The 10,310-nt window shown below is 55.5% G+C and overlaps 1 pseudogene; it reads left to right on the top strand.

Moving 5' to 3' along the window:
* Positions 1-3,712: 3,712 nt before the first annotated feature.
* Positions 3,713-9,798, top strand: LOC108524348 (rootletin-like; annotated as a pseudogene).
* Positions 9,799-10,310: the final 512 nt, after the last annotated feature.

Here is a 10,310-nt window from a genome sequence, read left to right as displayed (position 1 = left end):
CTCTCCTGAAAGTGAGTCCCCTGCTTAAACCATGGTTTGAAATGAAGTGAAACGTCTAGACTCTCAATTCCTAATTCTGCACTGTGCTCAGTGCAGGGTCTGGATTTGTACCAATATGCCAAAAAACAAACAAACAAACAAAAAAACCTCAAGTGGTGAGTAGGATATGTACATACACAAAATATACCGCTGGGCCCCTTCAGTTAAATTAAACAACACTGAAGACAAAGGAAATATCCTAAACGTCACTAGAGAGGAAAGACACATTATCCATAAAAAGAAAAACAAACATCATCCACAACAATGGGTGCCAGAAGACAATGCATCAGTAAGGGTTCGGTTGCAGGAAACAGAACTCACTGTAGCTATTTTAAACAGAAGTTCAATTGAACCATGGACCAGGTCCTTACAAAATTATTTCAAGGCCGAAAGAGAGAAAGGTAGGTTGGGCCTCTAAAAACACTCCCAGGGTACCACAGCAGAACTGGCTCATTAAGGTAGGTAACACTTGTACTCAATTCAGATGGTAGGAAATTGGGAGCCCAACACTGAAGCTGTTAACTTCAAGAACACATTCCTGTAGCTGTGATTCAGAGACCAGAAATCTGCTGTCATATCACAACCACCTTTTGACACCATGAAGCTAGTTACTACACAAAGGAACACTGAAGCAGGAAAACATAAAGTCTACATGACTGTATTCACAAGCAGAAAGACCCAAAGAAGCAGGAAGGTGGCTGCTGCTTCCCATCCATCATTTCAGTCTCACCCAAGAGTACCTAACTGGTGGGATATCATTCATATTCAGAACCGCCTACTACAGGGTAATCTGAGAAATACAGATTTGGACTTTTCTGACTGTGAAGTCCAGGAAGGTACATTAGGGGATTGGGATGGATACTTAGTCTCGATTTTCCATGTGTCACAATGTCTTCAAAGCATGACAAGAAATCCATAAGCCTAGAACTTATGAAAAAATGTGAAATGAACACCTTGGGACACATAGAAGAACTTGGACATTTTACTATCCATCAACTCTTGCTGAAACAATTACTGAAAAAATGTATGTTAGCAATAAGAACGAGAAACCCACAAGGAAGGAATGGAAGTCAAGAAATAATAGCAAGTAAATGGTAATTAAAAGGGGTTTAAAAATATCAACATACATTGATGGTTAAGCAAACAAGGAAGGAGAAAAAAATAACATTTATTGAGAACTTACTTTGTGTCAGGTACGGCTCTAAGCACATTACATGTACTAAATAATGTAATGCCATGACCCTAAAACAGAAACTTACATTATCATTCTTTATAAACATGAGGAAACTTGCCCAAGGTCACACACCTGGTGGAGCAAAGATTTGTACCCATATAGTTTTTCTCCTGAGTCTGTACTCTCAGTCTGTACTCACACTTATAAAAAGAAGGATGGGTAGAAGGAAATGTATGGAGAAGGGGAGGAGAAAAGTTTTCTGTGCACTCATAACAAGCTTATACTAAAATTCAAAACAATAACATGAGAATTGTGGAGACAGAGTGCTGAGGGAAGATAACATGGGTAAGGCTTTTGTTTTGTCAGGAAGAGAATTGAGCTGCTGAATAACTCGAAAAAATATAATTTGTAGTGTGCAAGTTTAAAATTTAAGGTTAGGAAGATTCTGGGAAGGTGGTGGAGTAGGAATCAGTCTCCCCACTGAGACAAAAATTGCACTGACAGACCCTGATATAGCTATTTTGGAACTCTTCAGTATATTGAAGACTTGCAATTTCCATGGGAGGTAAAGTGTGTTCTTAGTCCACTAGCAACTATCCATCCAGCAGCCCCAGCCCTGTGGCAAGCACAGTGCACATGTTAATGGAACAGTTTCTACATAGCTTACATGAGCAAGGGTGGGCAAAAAGGAACTTGCCCTCCCAGTATTGCACATCTGTACTCAGATAGCTGATTGCTGCTCCTGATCACAGACTTGCAGACAAAGAGGTGGGTGACCATTATTGTTGCACCTCTCTTCATTGTTGCAAGTCCCTCCCACTCTGGTTGAAGCAACTTCCCAAGATTTAAAGGGTTAGCACCACTTTTCCTTTTCCTTCCTTCATTTTACCCTTTTCTCATTTTGGAAGCCAGAGATTAAAGACTAGGACGTTCAAAAACAACTGCACATATGGGGGAAATTAGAAAGTGACTGCACATGCTGCACAGGGAAAGCTGCAGGCTCAGAAAACACCTGAGAAGATCTTAAGTTTACACCCCAGACTAATCTTTGGCAAAGAAAAAACCTACGGCAATAAAAAAGAAACACAATAAATAAAAACAGTAACAAAAAACAGCAAACACCAAGGAAGGGGAAGAATCTGGTTTCCAACGTTCTCACATTATTAGATTCAAATGTCTAATTTTCAACAAAAAATCACAAGGCATACAAAGAAATAGGAAAGTATGGCACATTCAAAGGAAAAAAAATCAATCAACAGAAACAGTCCCTGATCTAGTATATATGACAGCAGATCTACTAGACAAAGACTGTAAAACAACTCTCTTAAAAATGCTCAAGAACTAAAGGAAGATGTGGAGAAAATCAAGAAAGTGATGCATGAACAAAATGGAAATATCAAGAAAGAGATAGAAAGCCTAAGAAAGAAACCAAAATAAACTGTGGAGCCAAAAGTACAAAACTGAAATTAAAAAATCAGAAGAGGGGTTTAAAGGCAGACTTGAGCATGGCAAAAGAAAGAATCAGCAACCTCGAAAATAGGACAATGGAAATTATCAAGTCTGGGGAACAGGTAGATAAAAGATTGAAGAAAAGATGAACAGAGCCTAAGGGACTTGTGGATACCACCAAGCCCATCAACATATGCACTGGGGAAGTCCCAAAAGGAAAAGAGAGAGAGAAAGGGGCAAAGGAAATATCTGAAAAAATAATGACTGAAAACTTAACAAATTTTATGAAAGACATGAATATAAACCTCCAAGAATCTCAATGAATGCCAAGTAAGATGAACTGAAAGATGCCCCAAAACCAAGGCACCTTATAATGAAACTTTCAATAGACAAAGACAAAGAGAAAAATCTTGAAAGCAGCAAGAGAAAAATGACTCATCACATACAAGTGATCCTCAATGAAACTGTTGCAATTTTATCTTCAGGAACATTAGATGCCAGAAGGCTGTGGGCTGATATATTCAGCATGCTAAAAATATGTTGACTAAGAATGCTATATCTGGCAAAATTGTTCCTCAAATGTGAGGGAGAAATTGAGATATTCCCAGATAAACAAAAGCTAATGGAGTTTGTTACCACTACACCTGTCCTGCAAGAACTGCTCAAGAGAGTACTGCAAAGTGAAATGAAAGGATAATAGATAGGAACTCAAAGCTGAATGAAGAAATAAAGATTCCCCCCTCCTTTCATCCCCTATTCCCTCTTCTCTTTTCCTTCCCTTTCTCTCCCTTCTCCTCCCTTCTCCTTCATCCTTCCTCTTCCCTCAGATCCCCCCTGCCTCTGCTTCCCTCCTCTCCTGTCCTTTCCCATCCCCTCCCCTCTCAACCCCCATCCCGCTCCTCCCACGGCTGTGGTCATATGGGGCACCTCGGGATTTAAGCTTAATCTGCCTGGTGCTCAGCACAGCAGCCTGACTGTGGGGTGTGCTGACTGAGCTAGTCTTGGGCTCCTGCAGAAGGGGACTGAAGGGATGCCCACAGACACCCCATCATGAGTTTGGGGCTATAGAGGGCACAGGAGGCCCAGCTGACACTGGAGACGGTTATCCAGACACTGGAGAGAAGCATCCTGGGCCAGGAGAAGGGCTTGGGCGCACGGGACCTGGCCCAGGACCCTCAGACCATCATCCTACCTGCCCGCATCAGGGAGATTGTCACCTGCAACCTCTCCCGGCCTGAGAGTCCAGTCCCACTGTGGGCCACAGAGATGGCACTGCTGCTCTCACTGCAGGAGAAGAACCAGCTGCAACAGCAGGAGCTATCGCGTGTGGAGGACTTGCTGGCCCAGAGCCACGCCAAGCGTGATGAGCTCACCATTAAGTACAATGCGCTGGAGCAGCCTGTGCCTCTGGAGTCTGGAGAGCTGGAGATGCAGGAGCCCAGGGGGCTGCTACAGCAGAGTGTGGAGTTGTGGAGGCAGGTGCAGGAGGAGCAGGCCTCCTACTGGCCGCAAGCTGCTGGCCTACCAGGAGGGCCAACAGCAGCAGGCCCAGCTTGTGCAGCAGCTGCAGGCCAAGATTCTCCAGTACAAGAAGAGGTGCTCGGAGCTGGAGCAGCAGCTGCTGGAGAGATCCGGAGAGCTTAAGCAGCAGCGACTGAGGGACACAGAGCACAGCCAAGACCTGGAGAGCGCCCTCATCCGGCTGGAGGAGGAGGAGCAGCAGAGGAGTGCCAGCCTGATCCAGGTGAATGGCATGCTCTGAGAGCAGCTGGACCAGGCAGGCTTGGCCAGCCAGGCTCTGAGTGAGGACATACGAAAGGTGACCAGAGACTGGACACACAGACGCAAGGAGCTGGAGCAGCGGGAGGCAGCATGGAGGCTCAAGGGGGAGTCCTTCAACGCTTACTTCAGCAATGAGCACAGTCGTCTGTTACTCCTCTGGAGGCAGGTGGGGGTTGGGTGGCTGGTCAGCAAGGTGACGATGTCCACCGTGAGGGACCTGCCGTAGCTGGGAGGGGAGCTGGCCTGGAAATCATGCACTGTCCAGGAAGGGGGCCTGGTACAGAGTACGGGCCTGCAGCTGGCAGACAGCGGGGCTGAAGTGGCCATGGAGAAGCAGGCCCTGCTGCAGGCCCAGCTGGAGGAGCAGCTGCAGGACAAGGTGCTCCGCGAGAAGGACCTGGCCCAGCAGCAGATGCAAAGCGACCTGGACAAGGCTGACCTCAGTGCCAGAGCGATAAAGCTGGGCCTGGCAGTGAAGCGTCTTCAGAAGCAGAATCTGGAGTAGGATTAGGTCAACAAGGCTCTCGGCAAGCCTGAGGCCCTGGAATCCCTGCAGCTACAGGAGCAGTAGGCCCTGGAGACAGAGGATGGAGAGGGGCTGCAGCACACCCTGAGGGACCTCGCATTGGCCGTCCTGTTGGACACCGAGATGGCGTCCAGCTGAGCGGCTCCAAGCACACCACGGACGCGTCCCAAGGCAGCCTGCGGGGCTCTCGGGCCAGAGGATCTCCTCCCCACCACAGCGCTCCTCGCCGGGCAGCAGCCCTTCGCCCCACGGAGGCAGGTCTGTGGCTAGCTCAGACTCCTCCAGGCTCGCCCTGATCCACTCTGCCCTGCACAAGCACCAGCTGCAGGTCCAGGACACGCGTGGGCACTATGAGGCAAACCAGGAACTTCTGGGCACCCTGTGGAAGCAGCTTAGTGACAGCGAGGTTGAGCAGCGGGCCCTAGAGGAACAGCTCCAGCACCAGCGGGACAAGACCGATGGCGCCATGCAGGCCCATGAGGACGCCCAGCGCGAGGTACAGCGGCTGCTGAACGCCAATGAGCTCCTGAGCAGGGAGAAGAGCAACCTGGCCCACAGTCTGCAGGTGGCCCAGCAACAGGCCAAGAGCTTCTGAAGGAGCGGGAGAAGCTGCAGGTTGCCCAGGAGGAGCTGCAGCGCCAGCGGGACCGACTGAGGAAGAGCAGGAGGATGAGGTGCAGGATGGTGCATGGGTGTGTCAGGAGCTTGAGTGCAGCCACAAACAGCTAGAGCAGCTGAAAGGCAAGCGCTCAGGCCTGGTGAAGGAGCTGGTGGAGGTGAGGGAGGCACTGAGCTGCCCCACACTGCAGCGGGACATGCTGCAGGCCGAGAAGGCTCAGGTGGCCGAGGCGCTGACCAAGGTTGAGGCTGGCCGGGTGGAACTCGAGCTGTCCATGACCAAGCTGAGGGCAGAGGAGGCATCCCTGCAGGACTCCCTGTCCAAGCTGAGCGCCCTCAACCAGAGCCTGTCTCAGGACAGGCTGGATCTGAACCGCCTTGTCGCCCAGCTGGAGGAAGAAAAGGCAGCCCTGCAGGGCCGGCTGAGGCAAGCGGAGCAGGAAGCCACTGTGGCGCGGGAACAGCAGGAGCGGCTGGAGGCAAGCGGAGCAGGAAGCCACTGTGGCGCGAGAACAGCAGGAGCGGCTGAAGGAGCTGCAGCTGGAGCAGGAGGTGGCGCTGCAGGGCCCTGGAGGGCCTGGAGGGCTGGAGTGGCAGAGGACGTCCAAGAGGCGCTGGAGCAGCAGCTCCCCACGCTGCTTCATTAGCTCAGCCAGCTGCAGGAGCAGCTAGACCAGCTCTCCCAGCAGCTGAGCCGGCAGGAGCAGGAGCTGGAGCAGGCCCGGTGGGAGCCACAGTGGCAGGTGGAGGCTCCGGAGCGAGTGGCCCAGGAGAAGGAGGTGCTAGCCAAGGGGCGCACTGGCCTGGCTATGCAGCTGGCTGCAGCGGAGCATGAAGGCAGCACCCTATCAGAGGAGGCCACACGCTTGCGCTTGGAGAAGGAAACCGTGGAGGGCAGCCTGTTTGAGGTGCAACAGCACCTGGCTCAGCTTGAGGCCCGTCGGGATCAGGCTGGAAGCCGATGGGCAGGTCCTGCTGTTGGCCAAGGAGACCCTGACTGGGGAGCTGGCGGGGCTGCGGCAGCGAATAATAGCTACACAGCAGAAAGCCAGCTTAGACAAGGAGCTGATGGCCCAGAAGCTGGTGCAGGCTGAGCGGGATGTCCAGGCCTCTCTGTGGGAGCAGTGGGCAGCCCACAAGGAGGACTTGCAGGGAGTCCAGCCCGAAAAGGAGGCAGCATGGCGGGACCTGGAAGCCGAGAGGGCCCAGCTGCAGAGTCAGCAGCAGCTTGAGCAGGAGGAGCTGCTGGCCCAGCTGGAGATCGAGAAGGAAGGGCTGAGCAAGGAGATCGCTGCCCTGCAGCAGGAGCGTGAGGAAGGCCTCCTCTTGGCCCAGGGCAAGAAGCAGCAGGCCTTGTCTCTGAAGGGGTCTGAAAAGACTCCGTCAGAGAAGTTGTCAGAGAAGTTGATGGGTACAAGGCACAGCCTGGCCACCATCTCCCTGGAGATGCAGCCATGGAAACTAGATGCCCAGAGCCGGCAGGAGCAGGACTGGAGCACCGTGAATGCTCTGATGTCGGAGCTGCGGGATCTACAGGCCCAGCTGCAGGAGGCTGCTGCGGCCCACGCCCAGGAAGTGAGGCGGCTGCAAGAGCAGGCCCGAGACCTGGGCAAGCAGCGGGACTCCCGTCTTCGAGAGGCAGAAGAGCTTCGGACCCAGCTGCGCTGCTGGAGGATGCCTGTGACCGGTTTCAGTGGGAGCTGCTGGAGGCCCAGTGCAAGCTGCGTGAGGGCCAGGAGGGCCTTAAGGCGCAGCGCCAGGAGGCGGGCAAGCTGTGGCGCAGTCTGGGCGAGGGCGCCAAGGAGCGTGAGGCACTGCGGGTCGCTGTGAAGAAGATAGAGAGCGAATGCATCAACCTGAAGTGTACCGATGAGGACAAGGAGCAGAAGCTGGCACTCCTAGAGGCGGCACAGGCAGCCGTGGGCAAGGAGGACGGTGAGCTTCAGACTGGGCTGCAGGAGGTGGAGTGCTCACGGCTGGAGGCTTGGAGGGAGCTACAGGAACTCTGGAGTCACATGAAGATGCTGGACAGTGAGAATACCAGGGTGGGCCGCGAGCTGGCAGAGCTGCAGGGCCGCCTGGCGCTGGGCTAGCGGGCAGAGAAGGAGAGCCGGCGGGAGACCCTGGGCCTCCGGCAGAGGCTGCTGAAGGGCGAGGCCAGCCTGGAGGCGACGCGGCAGGAGCTCCAGGTAGCCCAGCGGAAGCTGCAGGAAAAAGAAGGCGAGCTCTGGACCCGCGAGCGAGGCCTGCTGGGCTCCCTGGAGGAGGTGCGCGGCACCGAAAACCAGCAGCTGGACCACGCCCGTGGCTTGGAGCTCAAGCTGGAGGCGGCGCAGGCCGAGGCTGCGGAGCTGGGCCTGCGGCTGAGTGCGGCCGAGGGCCGGGCACAAGACCTGGAGGCCGAGCTGGCCCGCGTGGGGGTGCAGCGGTGCGCAGTGGAGGCTGAGCTAGGTGGACTGCGCTCCGCTCTTTGCCGCGGCCTCGCCCTCGGTTGCGCGCCCAGCCCAGCCCAGCCCCGCCCCGCCACCGGTGCCGGGCTCCCCTACCCGGGACGCGCCCGCCGGAGGAAGCGGGGAAAGGCTCAGCCGCCCCAGCACCTTAGAATGCAGCCCTGGGTCCCAGCCACCATTTCCAGGACCTGCCACCTCCCCGGCTCCTCCAGACCCGGACCCAGAGGCAGTGCGCGGGGCCTTCCGGGAATTCCCGTAGGAGCTGCGGAGCACCCTGAGAGAACAGGACGAACTTCGGACTCAGAGTGCCCCGAATCGCCAACTGGCCGAGATGGAGGCCGAGAGGGACACCACAACCTCAAGGGCCAGGCAGCTGCAGAAGGCGGTGGCTGAGAGTGAGGAAGCCCTGCGCAGTGTTGATGGGCGGCTGAGCGGGGTCCAGGCGGAGCTGGTGCTGCAGGAGGAGAGTGTGCGGCTCAGTGAGCGGGAGCGCCGGCCCACGCTGGACCAGGTTACCACACTGGAGAGAAGCCTGCAGGCCACAGAGAGCGAGCTCTGGGCCAGTCAAGAGAAGATCAGCAAGATGAAGGCCAACGAGAGGAAGCTGAAAGGCGACAAGCGGTGCCTGGAGGAGATGCTGGACGCCTCCGAGAGCCGCACCATCAAGCTGGAACTGCAGCGGCCCTCGCTTGAGGGGGAGCCGTAGCGCAGCCACCTGGGCCTGAGCGACCGCGAGGCCCGGGCCCAGGCCCTCCAGAATCAGATGGACTCCCTGCAGAGACAGGTGGCAGACAGTGAGGTGAAGGCCGGGATCCTGCAGCTGAAAGTGGAGTGGCTGAATGGGGCCCTGGCCAAGGTGGAGGAAAGGGAGGGGCTCCTGCGGGTCAAGATGCGAGGCCTGACAGAGGCCCTGGCCTAGAGCAGTGCCAGCCTCAACCGCACCCAGGACAAGAACCTGCATCTACAGAAGGCTCTGACTGCCTGTGAACATGACCGCCAAGTGCTCCTGGAATGGCTGGACGCTGCCGGGCAGACGTTGTCTAAGGCAGGGAAGCAGAGCAGCTCCCTTGGCGAGCAGGTGCAGACGTTGCCAGGCGAGGTGGCTGACCTGGAGCTGCGGCGGGCGGAGGCCGAGGGCCAGCTACAACAGCTTCAGGAGGTGCTGCAGCAGCGGCAGGAGGGCCAGGCTGCAGCCCTGCACACGGTCCAGAAGCTGCAGGACGATCAGAGGCTGCTGCAGGAACGTTTGGGCAGCCTGCAGCGCGCCCTGGCTCAGCTGGAAGCCGAGAAGCGGGAGGTGGAGCGCTCAGCCCTGCGGCTGGAGAAGGAGCTGGTGGCCCTCAGGAGGGTACTGGACAAGGTGGAGCGAGAGAAGCTTCGCAGCCATAAGGACACAGTGCCGCTGAGCGCAGAGAAGGGTCCCCCGAACCGGACCCTCATGGGGGCTGACCTAGAGCTGGCTGAGGCCCAGAGGCACATCTAGCAGCTGGAGGCGCAGATGGTGGCGCTGGAGCAGAGCCACAGCCCAGCCCAACTGGAGGTGGACGCGCAGCATTAGCAGCTGGAGCTGCAGTAGGAGGTGGAGCGCCTGTGTAGTGCCCAGGCTGAACGCACCCTGGAGGCATGGGAGCGGGCCCACCACCAGAGGGTGCGCGAGCTGGAGGATCAGGTATCCACACTGAAGGGACCAAAAGTTGCAGCAGGAGCTTCCAAGGAGCTCAGCACCCTTCTCCCCATCCTCAGGCCCCCCAGAGAAATAAGTCCCTGCTGGCATCTGGAGAACGGCCCTGTGCCCAGGACAGGGGAGGGCCCTCCTCTTGGACACCCCACCCAGAGCCTGGTCCCTTAGGGGCCTCAAGCTAAGGTGGAAAGAGGAGGAGCCCCACTGGCAGTGCTCAGGAGAGGTACTCCAGCTCCAGGCCTGGAGAGGCTTCCCGGCATCGCCTGCGGACCCCACCTCTGTCCAGCCCCCCTCTTCCAGGATGAGCCACTGTAGATTGTACAAGGTCTTCCTTGAGAGGTTGAGCCAGGGTTGGAGAGAGCCCTTGTCTCTGGTCAGCCCTGGAGCATGGGCTCGTGGGAAAGAGGAAGGGGACCAGGCCCAGGGCAGGGGTCAGAGGCCCAGGCTTCCAGAGATCTCTCAGCCTTAGTTCAGAGTGTGTGTCAGGAAATTCCTCAGAGAGCTCAGAGCCCCTACCCTGTATTTTACACCTTTTACAATGTTAACTGTTCAGAACTGTTTTCTGTAACAAGAAGACCTCCTTTTCTTAAA

Source organism: Rhinopithecus bieti, unplaced genomic scaffold (assembly GCF_001698545.2).
Source record: "Rhinopithecus bieti isolate Rb0 unplaced genomic scaffold, ASM169854v2 scaffold_83013, whole genome shotgun sequence".
Taxonomy (NCBI): domain Eukaryota; kingdom Metazoa; phylum Chordata; class Mammalia; order Primates; family Cercopithecidae; genus Rhinopithecus; species Rhinopithecus bieti.
Note: the sequence above shows the minus strand (reverse complement) of the source record. Positions and strands in the feature narration are given on the sequence as shown.